Below are 22,241 nucleotides of genomic sequence, written 5' to 3'. Positions count from 1 at the left end.
GGTTTTAATTTGCATTTCCCTGAATACTAATGAGGTTGAACATCTTTTCATATGTTTATTGCCCATTCATGATCTCTTTTCTGTGAAGAGCCTGTTTAAGTCTTGCCAATTTTTCTCTTATCCTTATCCAACTGGTTTGTAGGAGTTCTTTAAATATTTTAGATGCTAATCCTCTGTCACTATGCATTACACGTGTTTTCTCCCAGTTTCTGGTTTATTTTTTCATTTTCTTTTCATCTTTTTAAATCTAGCTCTCATGGTGGTGTGTTTTGATAAGCAGAAGTTCTTAATTTGATTGCGATGGATTTAGCAATTTTTTCATTTACAATTTATACTTTTTGTGTCCTAGGAAAACCTTACTTACCTGAAATCATGACGCTATTCTCCTTTATTGTTCCTAACGAGCAGTTTAATAGTTTTGTCATTCACATTAATTTCCTAATCCATTTTGAGATGATTTTGGTGTATGATGTGGAATAGGACTAGAGGGGTCTTTTTTTCTATAAAGAAAACCAATTGTCATAGCTCCGTTTATTATAAAGTGTGTCCTATCTCTTTACATCTGTGATTTCCAGCCTGTCATAAAGTAAGTTTCCATGATGTGTAAGTCTATTCTGGGCTCTTTATTCTGTTCTTTTGAGCAGTTTGTCTGGCCCTGTTCCCATACCACTGTTTTCATTACCATAATTTTATGAAAATTCTTGGAATCTGTCCTGGCAAGTCCCCCCCACCTTCAAAAGTGCCTTAGCCCTTTCTCTTCCATATACATGTTTTGAATTATCTTAAAATTATATGTTAAAACACAGATGCATACACACAGAGACATACACATACTCACTCAAAAATCTTTTGGGGGTTTGATTGCAGTAACATTGATATTCTTGAGGTATTGAGTGTTCCAATCCATAAACATGGTCTCTATCTATGTTTATGGTCTTTAATGATTTTCAATATAATTTTTAATGTAAATATCTTATGTATCATTTTTTAGATTTATTCCCAGTTACTTGATGTTTGTGGATGCCTGTGTATTTGGTATCTTATTAAAATTTTCATCTTCCAGTTGTTTGTTAGACTGCATCCTTGTCAAACTGTAGATCTTTTGGGCTTTCTAGATAGAGTCATGCCATCTGAGAAGAGCACAGTGTTGTGTCTGTCCAGTAATCATCCCCCTTTATCCCTACCCCTCACTATCCTGGTTAAGATCTCTAGTGCAAGATGAAAACCAGTGATGAAGGCAAACCTTCTTGTCTTGTTCCTGATTTAAAGAGGAATGCTTCAGCATTTCCCCATAAAGTATTGTGCTTGCCGTAGGGTTTTCAGAGAACTTTGAAAAGAAAACTTTAAAGAAACTTTTATAGAAAACTTTAAAGAAGCTTTAAATGGTAAAGAAAACTTTATCATTGTAAGTTTTGTTTTCATCCTAGTTTGCTGAGAATTTTTTTATTGAATGATATGGTATTTTATCTGATTCTTCCTTGGAGATGATAATGATTTTTTTGGCCTTTCATTTGTTAAGTGGCAAATTGTATTAGTTTTACCTTTAATGAATTTTGCCTTCTTGGATAAAGGCAATTTAGTTATAAAGTTATTTTTCTTTTTTGTTGTTAGGACAACCTGAGATTCAACTTATTAATATTTAGTTTTTCTTTTTAAAATTATATTTATGAGTTATATTAGCTGTTCTGTCTTGTCTGGTTTGGTTAAAAAGATTATGCTAGCCTTATAAACCAAGTGGAGGGCAGATATATCCTCCTTTTTATACTCTGGAATAATTTGTGTAAGATTGGATTTCTTTCTTGTGTGTAAAATAAGTGACCTTACCAGAAAAATTATCAGGGCCAGGTATATTATTCTGTGGGAAAAACTTAACATATCTGTTTGATTTCTTTGATGATTTTTGATTTTCTCTATTTTCCCGAGTGAATGTCAGTTTAGAGTTCATTCATTTTACTAATTTTTCAAATTTATTGGTAGTTAACATTGCTTCTGTCCCCCACTCCTTTTTGCTTTTTTTTTTTAGCAATATTTATGATTGAGATTAATGTCACTACTTCAATAAGCAAATTACACCATTGAGGGAAAAAAGGGAATTAAAAATTTTTTTTTAAATCTAGCTCTCATTAGCTATATGGTAGGTGTTCTTACTGTCTTCCATATCTCTTCATTTCTTATTTCTCTTTTGTCTTTATTACTTCAAAAAAATTATTTATTTATTTGGCTGCTTCGGGTCTTAGTTGCTGATCTTCCTTGTATCATGAGAAATCTTTTCTTGCCGCCCATGGGCTTAGTTGCTCTACAGCAGGTAGGATCTTAGTTCCCCTACCAGGGATCGAATCCTATGTCCCCTGCATTGCAAGGTGGATTCTTAACTACTGGACCACCAGGGAAGTCCCTCCTCTGCTTATGAATAATTTTATCCACATCTGTCTCTAATTAGCTGCTTATTTCTATTTGGTCATACTTTATGGCCTCTGTTCCCTCCACATATTTTAAGATTTTTTAAAATTTATTTAATTATTTGTTTAGTTTTGGCTGTGCCGAGTCTCGGTTGCTCTGTGGGCTTTTTTCTAGTTGGGTTGAGTGGGGGCTCTTTTCTCGTTTCGGGGTGTGGGCGTCTCATCGCCATGGCTTCTCTTGTTGTGGAGCACAGGCTCTAGGGTGCACAGTCTTCAGCAGCTGCAGCGCACGGCCTCAGGACTTGTGGCTTCTGCGCTCTGGAGCACAGGCTCCGCAGTTGTGGTGCACGGGCTCAGTTGCTCTGTTGCATGTGGGATCACACCCGTGTCTCCTGCTTTGGCAGGCAGATTCTTTGCCACTGAGCTGCCAGGGAAGCCCCCTTCCCCATATTTTAAATTCATGGATCTTTTATCCATGCATTATTTGTAATGTCACACATGAATCATTTAGAAACTATTGATTTCACCAAGTTAAATGCAGATCTTCTAAATGTTGACAAATATACAATATCAAAAAATCGCTTTCATTAATGTCATCATCAATCTCATCAGAAAAGTCTTTTAAGTGTTAGGACACTGTCAAGTTCATGGTAGGAGAGGAAAATTTTCAAAAATTCTAATCTTTGCTTGAAATATCAAATTTTATCATTGACAACAAACCGTATTTGTTTATCTTGAAGAAATGGACTCATTTCCTAAAACATGCTTGCCAGATGAATAACCATGGTTTGTTAGTCAATCAAGTAGCCATAGTGTTCCCTGAAAAATAGTGGATAATCAGCACATAACTCAATGATCCAAGGGCTTTCCTCATGACAGGGGTCATACGTTGGTATGCAATAGTGCTTAATGCATACTTTCCATTTCATCACAAAATATTAAAAACAACTCTACTCCAAGGTCAAGATTTAATAAAATTGATGATTTCTGCTTTATCATAAATGACATTCTTATATGAAACAGGCTTTTTTTTTTCCCCTCCTACTGGGTCATGGTGAGGAATACAGTGACTACTGCTAAGGTTTCATGCCATCGCCTTGATTCATGCAAAGGCCGCGGTTTTACCCTCTATTGTTTTCGCACCGTCAGTGCAAATTCAACACAGTGAAAAAGGCGGATGTCTTCATATTATTATTAAAATATCTGACAGGGTCCCAGAAACCCCTGGAAAGGGTTTGGAGGTTTCCCAGAAGTCTGTGGAGCCTGCTTGAGAACCATTCACTGTTCTATACAATCAACAATCATTTCCATACTTAATGAAAATAACTGCCACTCCACAGCTTCATCCAACATGTGGTCCATACTCAAACTAACCCCAGTTTTTAAGAAACTCTTTATTTTTTTCTTGTTTCTATTTGGATCCAGTTAAAGCTCACACATGTTATCTGGCTATTGCATCTCTGACTAACCTAGAACAGTCCCCCATTTGTGCGTGTTAAGTCACTTCAGTCGTGTCCCAACTCTTTGCGACACTGTGGACTATAGCCTGCCAGGCTCCTCTGTCCATGGGATTCTCCAGGCACAAATATTGGAGTAGGTTGCCATGCCCTCCTCCAGGGGTTTTCCTGACCCAGGGGTTGAACTTGCTTCTCTTATATTTCCTGCATTGGCAGGTGGGTTCTTTACCACTAGTGCCACCTGGAAGTCCTGTCAACTTTATGGAGACTCTTGACTGTGATATAGATGTTCTGGACGTGTCAGACTTGTCCTCATGGTTAGAGTCAAGTCAAACATTGTACAGATGGTGAGATGCACTTCCCACTACCTTCTGTCAAGTGGACAGAATGTCCGGCTCTCCCGTGATTGATTACACCAAACTTGTCGTCATCCTTGTTTAGTCACAAAGTCATGTCCAACTCTTTGTAACCCCATAGATTGTAGCCCACCAGGCTCTTTCTGTGGAATTTCTCAGGCCAGAACACTGGAGTGGGTTGCCATTTCCTTCTCCAGGGGATCTTCTGAATCCAAGAATTGAACCCACATCTCCTGCATTGGCAGGTGGATTCTTTACCACTGAGCGACCGAGGAAGCCCACTAAACTTGATCACTTGGTAAAAAAGAAAAAATTTACCGTTTCTTTAAATCCAGAATTTTTAGTTGTTTTCAATGGGAGGGTAATATCCAAATATCTTCTCTGATACTATTGAAAATAATGATATCCTTTTGAGTGCTCATTTCTGAGGTTCAGAGGTGTAGCACTTAGAATTCTTTTGGTTCCAAGAAAAAAAAAAAATACAGCTCATGCTGGCTCACATAACTTAAAAGTCTAGGATGGGGCTGACTTCAGATGAGGCTTGATCCAGCAGCCCAGGGTCAGCACCTGGTTCTCTTGGTCTCTCCCCTACACCAGTGTTAAGGCTGGTTCCCCTTGTGGACACATGGTGATTTCTAGCAGCTTCTAGGGGCTTTGGGGTCCATGAGGAAGAGGACATCTCTGTGAGTATCTTCATGGGACACAAGGAAGCTTCTTCCTCAGAAGCTCCTAGCAAGCATCTTGCCCTCCTGATTTTGGTCACACACCTGTCTGGTTAGATAGCATCACTGTCTCAATGGTATGAGTTTGAGCAAACTCCAGGAGTTTGGGAGATAGTGGAAGACAGGAAAGCTGCCATGTTGCAGTGGACTGCAAAGAGATGGACTCATCTGAGCAACTGAACAAGCCCAGGTGCTGTCCTTCCTGGCCTGGCCGGCTCAGTCCTGCCTGATTGCTCTCCCAACCTGTGCTTGCCTCATCTCAGGAGAGGTGGCCTCCAAGCTCTAAGGTCAGCCCAGCCCTGCAGTTTCCCCCTGGGTGTAACTGAGGCTCAGCACTGCCCTGGGGGCAGCTCTTTGAGCTTAATGAGGCTCTGAGCCAGCAGGTACTTTTCCTGCAGGACATGGTGCCGGTTGGGGGCAGGGTAAGATCAACAGTGGTCACCAGGCTGGGAGCTGTGTGGCTGGGTGAAGTCACTTGGAGTGGGAGCTCTGATCCTGGGAAGACAGTCTGGAGGCAGCTTTCCAGATAGATGGACCATCCCACTCACTGTGGGGCAGTCCTTTCTTTACCCCATGGTGTGTATGGGCATGCTCAGTCGCTCAGTCGTGTCTGACTCTTTGAGACCCCACAGACTGTAGCCCACCCATCTACATGAGACTCTGTCCATGGAATTCTCCAGGCAAGAATACAGGAGTGGGTTGCTGTGCCCTCCAGGGAATCTTCCTGACCCAAGGATTGAACCTGCTTCTCCTGCATTGGCGGGTGGATTCTTTACCACTGAGCCACCAGGGAAGCCCCTCTTGTTGGTTACAGAGTCACAAGCATGGTGGCTTCCAGGCTGAGACCAGCTCACCTGCCCTTATTTGCCTTGTGGTATTTGAAATTTGAGTCATTAACCACATTTAAAATTGAGAGCTGTGGCACCCGCATCCAGATTTCTGTCTTCTCTGGAAGACTCAGACAATCGAGGCCCCAGGGTGATTTGAGCAGGGCAGCATCAGCTGAGCTGAGCAGTGGCTGCCCCTGGGGCACATGCCCCTGGGTCTACTCAGCCCCACCTGGTCCGGTTACTGAAGGCTACTGGAGATTACCACTGCTCATCATTCAGTTCAGTTCAGTCGCTCAGTCATGTCCGACTCTTTGCAACCCCATGAATCGCAGCACACCAGGCCTCCCTGTCCATCACCAACTCCCGGAGTTCACTCAGACTCACGTCCATCGAGTCAGTGATGCCATCCAGCCATCTCATCCCCTGTCGTCCCCTTCTCCTCCTGCCCCCAATCCCTCCCAGCATCAGAGTCTTTTCCAATGAGTCAACTCTTCTCATGAGGTGGCCAAAGTACTGCAGTTTCAGCTTTAGCATTATTCCTTCCAAAGAAATCCCAGGGCTCCTTCAGAATGGACTGGTTGGATCTCCTTGCAGTCCAAGGGACTCTCAAGAGTCTTCTCCAACACCACAGTTCAAAAGCATCAATTCTTCGGCACTAAGCCTTCTTCATAGTCCAACTCTCACATCCATACGTGACCACAGGAAAAACCATAACCTTGACTAGATGGACCTTAGTCAGCAAAGGAATGTCTCTGCTTTTGAATATGCTATCTAGGTTGCTCATAACTTTTCTTCCAAGGAGTAAGCGTCTTTTAATTTCATGGCTGCAATCACCATCTGCCGTGATTTTGGAGCCCCCCAAAATAAAGCCTGACACTGTTTCCACTGTTTCCCCATCTATTTCCCATGAAGTGATGGGACCGGATGCCACGATCTTAGTTTTCTGAATGTTGAGCTTTAAGCCAACTTTTTCACTCTCCTCTTTCACTTTCATCAAGAGGCTTTTTAGCTCCTCTTCACTTTCTGCCATAAGGGTGGTATCATCTGCATATCTGAGGTTATCGATATTTCTCCCGGCAATCTTGATTCCAGCTTGTGTTTCTTCCAGTCCAGCGTTTCTCATGATGTACTCTGCATAGAAGTTAAATAAGCAGGGTGACAATATACACCCTTGACATACTCCTTTTCCTATTTGGAACCAGTCTGTTGTTCCATGTCCAGTTCTAACTGTTGCTTTCTGACCTGCATACAGATTTCTCAAGAGGTAGGTCAGGTGGTCTGGTATTCCCATCTCTTGAAGAATTTTCCACAGTTTATTGTGATCCACACAGTCAAAGGCTTTGGCATAGTCAATAAACCAGAAATAGATGTTTTTCTGGAACTCTCTTGCTTTTTCGATGATCCAGCGGATGTTGGCAATTTGATCTCTGGTTCCTCTGCCTTTTCTGAAACCAGCTTGAACATCTGGAAGTTCACGGTTCATGTATTGCTGAAGCCTGGCTTGGAGAATTTTGAGCATTACTTTACTAGCATGTGAGATGAGTGCAACTGTGCTGTAGTTTGAGCATTCTTTGGCATTGCCTTTCTTTGGGATTGGAATGAAAACTGACCTTTTCCAGTCCTGTGGCCACTGCTGAGTTTTCCAAATTTGCTGGCATATTGAGTGCAACACTCACAGCATCATCTTCTAGGATTTGAAATAGCTCAACCGGAATGCCATCACCTCCACTAGCTTTGTTCGTAGTGATGCTTTCTAAGGCCCACTTGACTTCACATTCCAGGATGTCTGGCTCTAGATGAGTGATCACACCATCGTGATTATCTGGGTTGTGAAGATCTTTTCTGTACTGCTCATCATACACCTGGTCATTTCCCTCACCAGCCTGATGCAGTATTTCCAGAGCAACTTGGGCAGGTAGGCATTAGTATCCCTGTTTTACCAGTGAGGTAACCAAAGCCCAAACTGACTTCAACATTTGATGTAAGAAAATAGTCATTGCCCAGTTCATTCGTGGCTCTGCTGCTTAACAGTTCTGTGAGCTCGGGTGAGTCACTTTGCCTGCCTGGGTCCCAGTCTCCCCATTCATAAAATGAGGGGAGGGGTAGCTAAATGCTTACAGGGTCCTACGACATATGTCACCTGATAGTCATTGGCTGTTTGTTGCTTGGTTCTGGAGGGACACAGATCTGTGCCTTGGTCCCCAGACCTAAACGCAAAACTTGGGTCCAACCCGCCTGCCAATGCAGGAGGCATAAGAGATGCAGGTTTTGATCCCTGGGTTGGGAAGGTCCCCTAAAGAAGCAAATGGCAACTCACTCCAGAATTCTTGCCTGGAGAATTCCATGAACAGAGGAGCCTGTTTGGCTACAGTCCATAGGGTTGCAAAGAGTCAGACACGACTGAAGCGACTTAGCACATCACAACCATGATACAAGTAAGTACTTTAAAAATATACTCATTTATTTATTTGGCTGCACCAGGTCTTAGTTGCAGTATGAGGATCTCAAGTCCTTGTTGCAGCAAACAGGATCTTTTAGTTTTTGTGTGTTTTTTTTTTAGTTATAGCATGCAAAATCTTTAGTTGTGGCATGCAGGAGCTTTAGCCTTCGAACTCTTAGTCACTCTTAGTTGTAGCATATGGAATCTAATTCCCTGGCCAGAGATCGAACCCAGGTCCCCTGCATTGGGAGCGTGGAGTCTTAACCACTGGACCACCAGGGAAGTCTGCAAATGAGTACTTTTATTGGCACTCCATGTAAGATGTTGCATGGGCAGCTGTGCATGTATTGTTTCACTTTACGCTGACAATAGTCTGATAGGATAGGTACGTAGTATTATTCCGTGTTACAGATGAGCAGTCTGAGGCTTAGAAAGGTTAAGGAATTTGCCCAGTTCTTAATGGTTATCCATTGGCGCTGATTTCACAGCCTTTGTCTGTCTCTGTTTGGATGTTGCAGCATTCTTTGTGTCCAGAAAGGATCATCAATAGTGGAAGGCAGTGAGAGAGCAAGGATCCAGCCCTTCTGCGGGCAGTCAGACTCACGGAGATGCCAGAGCACTGAGGGCTGGGCTGGTTGGTCCTCAGAGGTGATGTGAAAGAGGAGCAAGTGGTCTTCCAGGTGCAACTTGGATTCCCTTCTGCCGGGAGGCAGGCACGTGCCAGGCTAAGGTGTGGGGGTGAAACGTGCCAGCTGTGTTTGAAGGACCAGACTGACTCAAGTTGAGAATTCATGTTGGGATGTCTAGGGAGTTCAGGTGGGGAAGGTAGATTTGAGGTCAAAGTACAGGACTTTGCTTTTAGACAGGAGTGAGCCAGTGAAGGTTTTTAGAAAGAGGAAGTGATGTGAAAACAGTTCTATCAAGTTTGAAGCAACAGGGTTGAACCAGAGTCTTGGCAGTAGGAATGGAGAGAGAGGCCTGAATTGCTAAGTCAGTATAACAGAAATAATTGATGGAACCTTGAACCCCACGTGTGTATAATCGGAAGGAATTTTGGAAGTCATCTAGAGCTTTAACTTGTCCTGGCGTGGGGACTCCTCCTTTGGTGGCGTCCATCACAGTAGTACATCGAGTCACTTTTTTTCTAATATTTATTTGACTGTGCCAGATCTTAGTTGGAGCATGTGAGATCTCCGTTCTTCCTTGTGGTGTGCAGGATCTTTAGCTGTAGCATGTAAACTCTTGGTTAACTCTTTAGTTACAACATGTGGGATCTAGTTCCCTGACCAGGGATCGAACCCAGGCTCCTGCATTGGCAGTGCAGAGTCTTAGCCTCTGAACCACCAGGGAAGTCCTTTGAGTCACTTTTCATGCAGGATAATGGAACAGTTGCTTATGTGGCTGTTAGTTTCTCGAACCAGCACATAAAGGTGAGAGTTATTTAGTGTCTGTGCTGATGTGAAGAGTGTCTCCCCAAAGTTCGTGTCTACCTGAGACCTCATATACACAAGACACAAAGATATGTGCATGCTCAGTCACGTCTGATTCTTTGTGACCCTATGGATTGTAGCTCGCCAGGCTCCTCTGTCCATGGAATTCTCTAGGCAAGAATATTCAAGGAATGGGTGGCCATTTCCCTCTCCAGGGGATCTTCCCCACTCAGGGATTGAACCCACGTCTCCTGCATCTCCTGCACTGCAGGCAGATTCCTTACTGCTGAGCCACCAGGGAAACCCACCCAAGACCTCAGAATGTGACTTTATTTGGGAATAGAGGCTTTGCAAATGTAGTCAAGTTAGGATGAGTTCACTCTGGATTAGGGTTGGCTCCAATCCAGTGACTGGTGTCCTTATAAGAAGGAAATCTGGATGCAGACTGAGACATGCAGGGGGAGAATACCATGTAACAGTTGAGGCATTTTACAGCGATGCCTCTGCAGTCCAGGGAACACCAGGGACTGCTGGCAGCCCCCAGAAACTCGGAAAAGACAGGGAAGGATTCTCCCCTTAAGCCTTTGGAGGGAGTGTGGCCCTGCTGATACCTTGGTTTCAGACGTCTCCCCTCTGGAACTGAGAGAATAAATTTGTTATTTTAAGCCATCAAGTTTATGGAAATTTCTTATATCAAGTTTATGGGAACTTGTACTCATGACCTTGCAAAACTCACAGTCCCCTGCTGGTTTCCCTGTTTTAAGAAGAAACAGGGCTGCCTGGCATGACTGTCCTTAGAGGACCTGCTCAGGGTCCAGGTACTTGTTCTATCTCCTCTCCAGTGCCCTTTTGTGTGCTCAGCTGCTCTGTCGTGTCCAAGTCTTTGTGACCCCATGGACTGTAGCCCACCCGGCTCCTCTGTCCATGGGATCTCCCATGCAAAAATACTGGAGCAGGTTGCCGTTTCCTCCTCCAGGGGATCTTCCCAACCCAGAGATCGAATCTGTGTGTCCTGCATTGACAGGTGAATTCTTTACCCCTGGGCCACCTGGGAAGCCCTTTCAGTGCTCACAGCCATTCAGTTATCCAGTATAGAATTTTGCAGTTGTTCAAGGCCCTCCATAATGTATTTCTAAAGGACCTTATTCACTGTTCTCTGTGACCATCCCTACATATGTTGTGTGCTTTCCATGCTTTGACTTGAGTCGCTGCTACCCTATTCCTGAAGGCCACATCCCTACCTCACCAAGCTGTATCCCACCCATCTTTAACATCTGCTTTTTCTTCCTGGGCCACTCTAGACTAAGGTTGATTCCGTGTCCTACACCCTCAAAGCACACTCTGCTCGCTCGCACCGGTCACTGGACAATATTCTTCCCAGCTGTCTTGAGACATATCACATGTTTTCTTATTTCTTTGCTAATATTGATGGCTTTTCGGTTGGGCTCAGGTCTCAGTCCTTGAAGGTAGACAATCCGTCTTTTGATCCTTTTTCTGCTCTATACACTTTATACATTGTTAGTATTCAACATACATGTAGTGCATTTTCCAAGCAATGGTAGGTGATAATTTTCTTTGCCTGGGAAAAATTAAGAAACAAGAAAGTTTGACTCAAAGGAAAGTCTTCTTGACGTTTAGGGTGGAAATCATACTCTGGCTCCAAGAAAGTGATGGTATGTCTCTATATATATATCTTTGGAGTACAAACTCCTTATCCTTCTCCCATTTTTAAAAAATGTATTTACTTTTCAGTGCACTGGGTCTTGGTTGCTGCATGTAGGCTTTCTCTGGTTGTGGCGAGTGGGGGCTATTCTCTAGTTGCGGAGCATGGGCTTCTCATTGCGATGGCTTCTCTTACTGCAGAGCATCAGTTTGCGAGTTTGGTCCAAGTAGTTGTGGTGCATGGGCTAAGTTGCCCTGTAGCGTGTGAACCAGGGCTCCTTCTGGACCAGGGATTGAACCTGTGTCCCTTGCACTGGCAGGTGGATGCTCAACCACTGGACCACTGGGGAAGTCCATCCCCATTTTGCCAAAAAGCAACCATCAGGCATTGAACATTTTCTGTGTGCCTGCTTCTGTCATGGGCTTGAGGAGGTGGTGGTAGATAAGACAGAAATGACCTTTATCCTCTATGAGTGTTTAGTTTTGTGGGAAATATTGACCAATAGGAACAGTTCTTGACTTGCTGCTTTAATAGCTTTTCATTCAGGTGACAGGGTAGAGACAGGACTGGGGAAACAATCCTGGAAACCAGGTTTGTGCTGGATGACCACTTGACTCAAGACTGAACCAGTTCTGTTTTCCCTCTCTTGGCAACCGAGAAGTGAGATTCAGAAGTAGCCAGTTTCCATGGACTGAATTGTGTTTTCCTCCAATTTATATAGGGGCTTCCTAGGTGATTCAGGTGATTCAAGAACCTGCCTGCCAATGCAGGAGATGCAGATTCGATCCCTGGGTCGGGAAGATCCCCTGGAGGAGGGATCCACTGCAGTATTCTTGCCTCAGAAATCCCATGAACCAGCGGAGCCTGGTGGGTTACAACCCATGGGATCACAAAAGAGTCAGACACGACTGAGCATGCAGGCACGAATTTATATATTGAAGTCCTAACATCCAGTGAGAAGGTATTATATTTGGAGGTGGGGCCTTTGGGAAGTAATTAGGTTTATTTATTTATAAATAACCTTCTTTATTTTGTTTTGGCTGTGCTGAGTCTTGTCACTATACACGCTTTTCTCTAGTTCCGGTATCAGGGCTTCTCATTTGGCAGCTTCTCTTGTTACTGAGCTGGGCTCTAGGGGGTGTGGGCTTCAGTTGTGTGGCTCCCAGACTCTAGAGCACAGGCTCAATAGTTGTGGCACACGAGCTCAGTTGCTCCACATCATATGGGATCTTCCCAGACCAGAGATTGAACCTGCATCTCCTGTGGCAGGTGGACTCTTTACCACTGAGCCACCAAGGAATTACCACCGGTAATTACGTTCAGGTGAGGTCACAAGGATGCCCCCCCCCCCCACCATGATGGGATTAGTGCTGTTGTAAGAAGAGGTGCCAGAGAGCTCTCGCACCACCCTGTCTGTGACAGGAGGACGCAGAGAGAAAGCTGGCCATCTGTCAGTCCTCACCAGATCCCAGCCATGCCAGTACTCTCATCTTGGACTTTGAACCTCCGGAACTGTGGGAGAATAAATTTCTGTGATTTAAGCCCTCAGTTTGTAGTACGTCATTATGGTAGCCTGAGCTAAAACACCAATTATTCAAGAGGCAGGAGTCGTCATAAGTAAGCCTGAGGAGGTGTGCAGGCTGTGTTCTGCCACAAAGAGCATGTGGAAGATGGGTTAGCAGAGAAGGAAGAGTGACGCAGATAATTAGGGAGCACAGAGGTGTGAGAAACCCTGCCTGCTTTCCTAGGCTCTCCAGTCCCCAGTCCTAGACGCTCCCAGAGCCCAGCTGCCCTGGGGTTCTGACTTTACCCCAGGGTCCTCCCCACAGATTCACTTTGTTGCTTATGCCAGCTTGAGCAGTTTCTGTTACTAACAACCAAATGACTCTCTTCCAAGACCCTCCCATTTTACAGAGGAGGACAATAAGAGCCCAGAGGCTGACTAGTCCAGGTCTCCATCAGTGAGTGATAGTCTGGACTGCAGTTCTGGTCCTTACACCAGCTGTCTGCAGTCCTGCCCTTCTGGGCTCGTAGGGTGAACTTGTTAAGCAGACCTGGGAGGCTCTGAGACCCCCAGGAGAAATGCTGTTATTCTTTCACTGCCAGCAGTTTAAGACACGATCTGAGCTGGGTCATCCTTGAAAGTGCCTTCCTAACATCACATGTGTTTTCCCCCTCTTTTTCTGTAATCCTGTCCAATTGAGCAGCAGGGCTGTCACCACTCACGTTTTTTTTTGTTGTTGTTGTTTTTGCCTTTGAATCTTGCATCTAAAAGATTCTTAGCAGTGTGCACTTGGCTGACAGCAAAGGTCTTCCCAGCCCTGCCTTCTCTGCATTGGTCTGCCTTTTGTTCTCGTAATCCGATACATGTTTCTATCAAGAACAGGTGATACATGTTTCTATCAAGAACAGGTGATTTTCTCCGAGCTATATGATAGGGAACACCTGACGCCCACACCCCATTTGGTTTCTATATTTATGTTAAGCTATGCTTTAAAAATGAGCTCATCATTAGTTGGAAGACACGTAAAAATATAAAGGAAAAAGTATTACTGTTTCCGTCTTCCCACCAGGACTGCTGATAACACCATAGAGAATCTTTCTGGTCCTTTTCTGCTTTTGAAGTTAATTTGTAAAAATATGCAGTTGTGCTTATACATAGTAACAATTTTGTATTCTACTTTTCACCTGAAGATAATGCTCTAAACAGTGTTGTGCTGTTTCAGATAGTTTGTAAATATCCACTTTTAAGGGCTGTTATCCATTCTAAATTGAACACAATTAAGTATATAGTAAATCCTTTTTGGCATGTGCTAAGTCACTTCAGTTGTGTCTGACTCTTTACAACCCCATGGACTGTAGCTCACCAGGCTTCCCTGTCCATGGGATTCTCCAGGCAAGAATACTGAAGTGGGTTGCCATCCCCGTCGCCGTGCCCTCCTCCAGGGGACCTTCCCCACCCAGGGATGGAACCCGCATCTCCTGCATTGGCAAGTGGGTTCTCTGCCACCAGCGCCACCTGGGGAGCATGGATGACAATAGATGAATTTGTGGATGTGAGAGTCATGCTCGTGTGAGACGCCCCGTTTGTTTCTGACTTTGTGCATGTGTGTGACTATAGGGAGTGGTATTGCTGGCCTTTGTTTTTCAGATGTTTTCCTTATGCTGATGGAATTAGGGATAAACAGGTGTGAGTCTTTGAAAAGCTTTTGATGCATGGCATCAAATGGCTTTCATACATAGAGCACTGATTCCCCTGCTCCCAGTAGTGAGTGGCCCTGTCAGAATTTCCTGTATGGTTCTGAGTGAGAACAAATAGCTGTTTCTGTTAGTGTTCTTTGAGGTCTGTCCATAGAACTCCCAGCCGCCTGTTTGTAGATCGCATGACCCTTAGCAAGAGGGAGGGACATACATTTTGTTCTTTCATTTGATAAAGTTACAGTAACTGTTTGTCTCCAGCATGTGGGAAAACGTTGCCAGTGTGATGCTGTAGATTGTTTTACATGAAAAGCCATCAGTCCTTTTCTTTTTTTTTTTTTGGACGAGTGGATAAAGACTACCTACCAGTGTAAGCCAATTGGAAGTATTTTATTATGATCACACTTTTTCAAGCAACGGTGGGGAAATGGGAAACTAGATTATCTTTACTCAACTGTTTTTGTATATTCTGCATTTCAGGAAGAGAGGCCTAGTGTTTTTTTGATGAGGGTGGGTGGGAGAAGTCTCACAGAAGAGGTGGGACTTGATTTAGAGTAGGAGCAGAGCACAGGGAGCATCAGGAGGGCCGTGTGAGAACTCCCGTGGTGTGCTGGGTGTGGCTGGATCGGCCAGACTGCACACCTGTATCAGTGTGTGTGTGCTTAGTCATATCCAACTCTATTGTGACCCCCTGGACTGTAGCCCGCCAGGCTCCTCTGTCCATGGAGTTTTCCAGGCAAGAATACTGGAGTGGGTTGCCATTTCCTCCTCCAGGGGATCTTCCCAACCCAGGGATTGAACCTGGGTCTCCCACATTGCAGGTGGATTCTTTAGCGTCTGAGCCGCCAGGGAAGCCCCTGAACAGGGGTGGATGCCTTGTTTCCATGGAAGGAAATAGGGCAGTGATCTTCAAGCTGTGCTCCAGGGCCAGCTGTAGTACCACCTGGGATCTTGCTAGAAAGACAGGCTTGGGCCCTATGTTAGACCCACAGACTCAGACACTCTGGAGGTGGCCAAGCAATCTGTGTGTTAACAAGCCCACCGAGGAATTCTGATGTACCTCACATTTAAGAGCCCCTGACATAAGGAAATGGGGTTTGAGGGGAAGTATATGATCCAAGAGGAAATACTGACAGCTGTTGGAGATTGGAGGAGGGGGTGGAAGCTAGGGAGAGGGGTGGTGGGGCTGGTGTAGACACTGGCCTTGCCCAATCTGTGCACCCACAGGTGTATGGAGTGTTGTGCCCAAGCAGTTTTGGTGGTGTCTCAGTAAAACTCTTTGGTTGCAAGTAACAGAGTCCCTTGGATTGCAAGGAGATCAATGCAGTCAATCCTAAAGGAAATCAGTCCTGAATATTCATTGGAAGGACTGATACTGAAACTCCAATACTTTGGCTACCTGATGTGAAGAACTGACTTATTGGAAAAGACCCTGATGCTGGGAAAGATTAAAGGCAGGAGGAGAGGGGGATGACAGAGGATGAGATGGTTGGATGGCATCACTGACTTGATGGACATGAGTTTGAGCAAACTCCAGGAGAGACTGCAGGTGTGCTGCAGTCCATGGGGTCTCAAAGAGTCAGATATGACTGAGCAACTGAACTGAACTGAAAAGAAATGTGCTTCTGATCAGCTTCAGCAAGAGAGGATGTTTGTGGGAAGGATGTTGGGATGGCACCCGGAGTATGAGAGGACAGAGTCCACCTGGACTTTAGAAAGGACTGAAACCAGGAGCTGAGCATGGTGAGAACCCAGAGAGTATATGAGCTTAAAATAAAAAGACTCAGCTCTGTCCTTATACAGCATGTCTGTCTGTCTCTTTCAGCATGAAATATTGTCTTTGCTTCTCTGTGCTCCCTTCTTTCTGTCTCTGCAGACATCCTTTTTTGCTTTGGTGAGCATTTGGTCAGATATGGCCATTCTGTGTGTGTGTGTGTCTGTGTGTGTGTGCACGCGTGCACACTTAGTTGTGTCCGACTCTTTGCGCCCCCATGGACTGTAGCTTGCCAGGCTCCTCTATCCATGAGGTTCTCCAGGCAAGAATACTGGAGTGAGTTGCCATTTCCTTCCCCAAGGAATCTTCCTGACCCAGGGATTGAACCCGTGTATCTCTTGCTTCTCCTGCATTGGCAGGTGGATTCTTTGCCACTGTGCCTACAGTCCTCATTTTTAGTAACCTGTAGATCGCTCAGCTCTAATTCTAAATTCCTGGGCGGGGGGAGAATTGGAGAGGTCCAGCTGGGGGCCAACAGTGCCTGAATCAGCTTTGGCTGGAGGCAGGGTCCTCTATTCGTGCCTGGGGTTGGGGGGGGTGGGGGGGGGTCCTTGTGAGAGAGGTGAATGGGCAGCGTGGCTGTGCCAAACAGTGTCTGTGCCTCAGTGCAGTGTTTTCATGGTTACTAGTGTGATCCACTAGTATGGGGAAATGGTTTTTGTTCTCATTTATAATGAACTTCTTAACAGCGCACTCTTGCAACACGGTGGGGCCCCTTTGAGGGTTTGTGTGCACTAATTATTAGAAACCCTTATTGTTGGTGGAGTCGGGAGGAGGGGATGGGAGGGGAGGAGCTTGTTGGTGCAGAGGGACTCACAGGGTGATTCTTTTCCTTTTGGGGGCAGGTGATAGCTTTTAACGCTGTTCTCCCCAAGAGTCGGTGATTACAAATGAAACATCGGAGTCTGGGCGTCTGAGCCTGAAGGAGGGGAGTGGAGGGAATTGCAGTGGCTTGTGTGCTCCTTCTCGAGCACAGCAGACTCACCTTCATCTGGTTGGGGCTGTGGTGTGTTTGGGTCCATGCATCTTTCTTTCCTATGAAATCTGGGGCTTAGTTGCTAACGGTTTTACAAGAATTGTTCCTTTATTTTATTGGAATATTTGTAAGTTTTGGGAGACCATGAGGCGTATGTGTGAATGGATCTCTACCCACTTTCCAAAGAGGGGAAACTCCAACTCCCTGGTTTTCCTTGCTGTTTTGGTCGTAAACTGCTTCTCTAACCTTCTCTCTGCCCCTGAGTCATTCATTCATTCATGCAGGCACTCACTCATTCCTTCACTTATTTACTCATAGCTTCTGTGTGCCAAGCACTGTGTAAAGAGATAGACTTCATCCTACTTCAGGTTTGTTTTATTTATTTTAATTTTTGGCCACGCCCTTCAGCATGTGGAATCATAGTTCCCCACCAGAGTTTGAACCCACATCCCCTGCGTTAGAAGTGGGGGAGGGCCTTAACCATTGGACCTCCAGGGAAGTCCCCTAGAGTTTGTCCTGCTTCCTATTTTCAATCACCCTCCTTGGCACTTCCTTTTTAATTTTCCCTCCTCCTCTCAGCCTTTGGAAGGACCCCCCCTGGCAGAAGGTACCCAGCTGGTGTTGTAGCCCCAAACCCACGATGCTCTTACTTGTTTCTGGGATTTGCTCATGTTTTTTCCCTTCCTGAAGTGTCCCCTTCTTCCTCCTGAATCTACCAAGCTCCTGCTCATCGTTCAACATCTCCTGGAGCATCCCCTGCTAATTTAGCAGCCCAGCCTCAGCTCACAGAGCGCTGCTGTGGGTGTGATGACCTGACTGTCATTCAGCTAGACTTGAACTTGGTGATGTCAGGACTGTCCCACTCATCTTTAGATCCTGACTGATGGATAAGGATTGAATGCTACTCTGGGCAATAGGATGGCAGAGAAAAGGAAAGGATAAAGAAGATAAAGTCACTCATAAGTCCATTATAGAAATGCATTCTGGGGGGATCCTTAAGGCTTTCTGAACACAAAAATTTTGTGTGGTTGGAGTTACTGTGTATCTTGCTTTCCCATTAACATTATTATATTAATATATCCTTGTGTCCACAATATTTCAAAACAGAATTTTAGTAACCTTTTAAAATTGTACAGTCAATTCCTCTTTTTAAAATTGTTGGACAGCTGTATTATTTTCCATTTCTTTTGTAATAAAAAACCATGGGATGTATTTGTGCCTTAATCTTTGTTTACCTCTGATTTCTTTTGGGTAGGTTCCCAGGAGTACAGTTACTAGGTCAGAGGATAGCAAAGCTATAAGGATTTGAGAGATAAGAGCAACTTGCCTCCCAGAAAGATCATACCAATCTCTCCTCCCATCGGCAGTTCTGGATGATTGGGTTTGTAAATTCTTTAAAAAAAACAAATGGAGGTGAAAAAAAAAAAAAAGAAGCACTGATATCCTCTTTTTTAAAAATTTTAATTGAAGGATAATTGCTTTACAGTGTTGTTGGTTTCTGCCATACATCAACATGAATCAGCCTGATATCCTCTTAACTGGCTATGGCTTCCATCTGGAGGGGGCTTCCCAGGTAGCGCTAGTGGTAAAGAATCCACCTGCCAATGCAAGAGACATAGGAGATGCAAGTTCGATCCCTGCAATGGGAAGATCCCCTGGAGAAGGAAATGGCAACCAGCTCCAATATTCTTGCCTGGAAAATCTGTCTGGAGGAAGTGTCAGCTTTTCCTGTGTTTGGAGCCCCTGTGTGGAGACAGGCTTGTTGCCTTGCAGTCCAGGGCTGGGAGCTTGGCCCTCAGTGACAAGGGCCAGGGCTCTCAGCATAGCTGCCTCTTCCATGACCCCAGACAGACTGTGGCTTTCCGAAGTAGGGAGGGAAAGAAGCTGCTTGCTGACCTGTGGGCAGGGGGCTTCAGACAGCAATGCATTGGCTGAACATCCATCATTGAGGAATTCAAGCTTCAGGAAGCCCATCTGGCTTTATAAAATCTACCAGACATTAAAGGAAAATGGAGTGAAGGTGCAGCATTCGTTGCTGTCATGGTGCAGAGAGGTCGCTACTGTGCATTCATCTGCCTGGGGCTTCCTGGCCAGTTAAGCCCAGGAGAAAACAAAGGTGGGTTTCCAAGAGGTCATTCATTTCCAGGCAGGAAACTGGACCTGCCTGGAAGCTGAACTTGCACCCTCTTGCACATATACATCTGTTGAAATATTAAGTATACTCTGCATTAAGCAATGCAGGAGACACAAGAGATGTAGTTTTGATCCCTAGGTTGGGAAGATCCCGTGGAGGAGGAAATGGCAACCCACTCCAGTATCCTGGCCTGAAAAATCCCATGGACAGAGAAGCCTGGCAGACTACAGTCCACAGGGTCTTAAAAAGTTAGACACAATTGAGTGACTAAGCACACAGAACCTGCAAATTCACTTTGAGGGGTACAGTTGTAGCCCCCCAAAGGCGATAAGATCCACTTGCTATTGGCATCCCTGTTTAAACCGTGGTATTGCTTATTTTTGCTGATATACTTCTGGAATTGGTGCCATTTTGAGGACACTTAAAAAATAGAATGAACCCTAATCAAGTTTTTATTTTCCAGCTAAGGAGGATCTCACATAGATTATGTTTTTTAAATTGACATTATATTGAAAAAAATTACGTAAAACATTTAATATGAATGGGCTTTCCAGGTGGTGCTAGTGGTTAATAACACACCTGCCAACGCAGGAGATGTAAGATGAGGGCTCGGTCCCTGGGTGGGGAAGATCTCCTGGAGGACGAAATGGCAACCCAACCCAATATTGTTGCCTGGAGAATTCCATGGACAGAGTAGCCTGACGGGCTACAGTCCATCGGGTCGCCAAGAGTCAGACACAACACACAGCACAAATTGAAAAAATTAATTAAAACATTTAATATGAACAAAATGGGAGATGGAAAGCTAACACTTTAAAGCTATTAACGTTTGTTTTAATACTCTGGTCCCTTTAAAATTCTCATTTCATTTCATCCTTACAGTGGGAACTGTTGTTATTTCTAATTTTTGTAGATGAGGGAACTGAAACTTAGAGAACTTAAGTAACATTCAAAATCATGAAGTCAGTAAGTGGTAGAGATGAAATGCCCTTCTCGGTATTTAGGGGGTGGTTTTTCTCCTGGCTCTGGCAGGAGCTGGACTAAAGGGGGTGGTAAGCCAGCTGCCGTTACCTGGTCCTGGGAGGGACAGGGCTGTGTGCCCCTAGGAGAAAGCCTGCTGTGGTTTCTGCTGAGGATCTGCTCTGAGAGGAGCTTAGAGGCGCTCCAAAGGGAAGCAGATGGAAAAGTTGGACAGCTCCCAGCTTCCCTGGCCTTAGACCCTCACGGTGGGTGCTTGTGTTTAGTTGGGGTGATCTGAATCCTTATGCAAACATACTCTCTGGGTGGGTACTGCTGTCCTGGATTTCCAGCTCTCTCAGCTCGGGACCTGGAGCCTCACGTTTCGGCACCATCACAATGAGTCTGTTGGGAGAACTGCAGTGTGAATGGCTTTATGCACACGGGTGCATAATCTGCCCTCAGGAGGCCTCGGTCAGCTCCAGGGGACCTGAGTTCAGGTTGGAGAGGAGAAGGTTAAGGGGATCTGAGTTTTCAGGCATCAGTTGTCAGAGGCTGTGTCTTACTCAAGTCTTCACTGCCCCAACCCCCACCCCCCCCCAACTGCTCCCTTTTCTCCGACATGAACCAGGAGAGACAAAACCAACTGGATGATTTAGCATCATCCAAAAAGGGGAATTTGGGGGCTTCCCTGGTGGTCCGGTGGTTAAGATTGCAGAGGGTGGGGCGCACAGGTTAGATCCTTGGTTGGGGAACTAGGATCCCACATGTTGAGTGGTGCGGCCAACAAGGAGAGAAAGTATGGACTCTGCTAATTCCTAAATCAGCAGAGTTTAAACTATTACTATTAATAGTTTACTATTAAACTATAGGCTTCCCAATAGCTTCCAGCCCAGTTTCTAGGACCCCATGGAGTCCAGCTGCAACTCCCTAACTCTTTACAATGAATTCCCCTTTTTGTTTTGTTTTGTTTTTAATTAAAAAAAATTTTTTTAACTTTATTTCTTCTCCTATTTCCATTATTTACAGAGTTTGAATCTTACGGCAAGCTTTGGTTTCTTGTTGTTAAGTTTGAGGAATAGTTTAAACTTAAGGCTCCTCTGTCCATAGGATTTCCCAGGCAAGAATACTGAAGTGGGTTGCCATTTCTTTCTTCAGGGGACCTTCCTCATCCAAGGACTGAACCCACATCTCCTGTATCGGCTGGCAGGTTCTTCACCACTGAGCCACCAGGGCAGCCCTGAGGAGGGACATGTACCAGTATTTTATTGGTATACCAGTATTGGAAGGACATATTCAGTATAACAATTTAAGTACTGTTATTGCTGGATGGTGGGATTCTGGGTAATTTTTATTTTATTCTTTTTTTTAGTTCCCTGACCTGGAATCAAATCTGTGCACCCTGAAGTGGAATTAACCACTGGACCGCCAGGTCCAGGTCTTGTCCTTTTCTGTCTGAAAATTTTTTTTACAATAAGCAGAAACAAGTAACATAGACAGGTTATATTTATATTAACAGTTCAGTTCAGTTCAGTCGCTCAGTCTTGCGACCCCATGAATCACAGCACGCCAGGCCTTCCTGTCCATCACCAACTCCCGGAGTTCACTCAGATTCATGTCCATCAAGTCAGTGATGCCATCCAGCCATCTCATCCTCTGTTGTCCCCTTCTCCTGCCCCCAATCCCTCCCAGCATCAGAGTCTTTTCCAATGAGTCAACTCTTCGCATGAGGTGGCCAAAGTACTGGAGTTTCAGCTTTAGCATCATTCCTTCCAAAGAAATTCCAGGGCTGATCTCCTTCAGAATGGACTGGTTGGATCTCCTTGCAGTTCAAGGGACTCTCAAGAGTCTTCTCCAACACCACAGTTCAAAAGCATCAATTCTTCGGCGCTCAGCCTTCTTCGC

General features: G+C 44.9%; 1 protein-coding gene and 1 non-coding gene across 8 annotated transcripts in view; one reads left to right on the top strand and one right to left on the bottom strand.

Moving 5' to 3' along the window:
• REEP1 (receptor accessory protein 1) overlaps window positions 1–22,241 on the top strand; it is a 135,843-nt gene that overhangs the window by 14,050 nt on the left and 99,552 nt on the right. The window lies entirely within an intron of this gene.
• On the bottom strand, window positions 19,651–19,789 carry LOC138438467 (small nucleolar RNA SNORA68). Its single transcript, XR_011256394.1, has one exon. It is a non-coding gene; the product is annotated as a small nucleolar RNA SNORA68 (small nucleolar RNA).

This window comes from Ovis canadensis, chromosome 3 (assembly GCF_042477335.2).
Source record: "Ovis canadensis isolate MfBH-ARS-UI-01 breed Bighorn chromosome 3, ARS-UI_OviCan_v2, whole genome shotgun sequence".
Taxonomy (NCBI): Eukaryota; Metazoa; Chordata; class Mammalia; order Artiodactyla; family Bovidae; genus Ovis; species Ovis canadensis.
The sequence above is the reverse complement of the archived record's forward strand: the minus strand, read 5'-3'. Positions and strand labels throughout refer to the sequence as shown.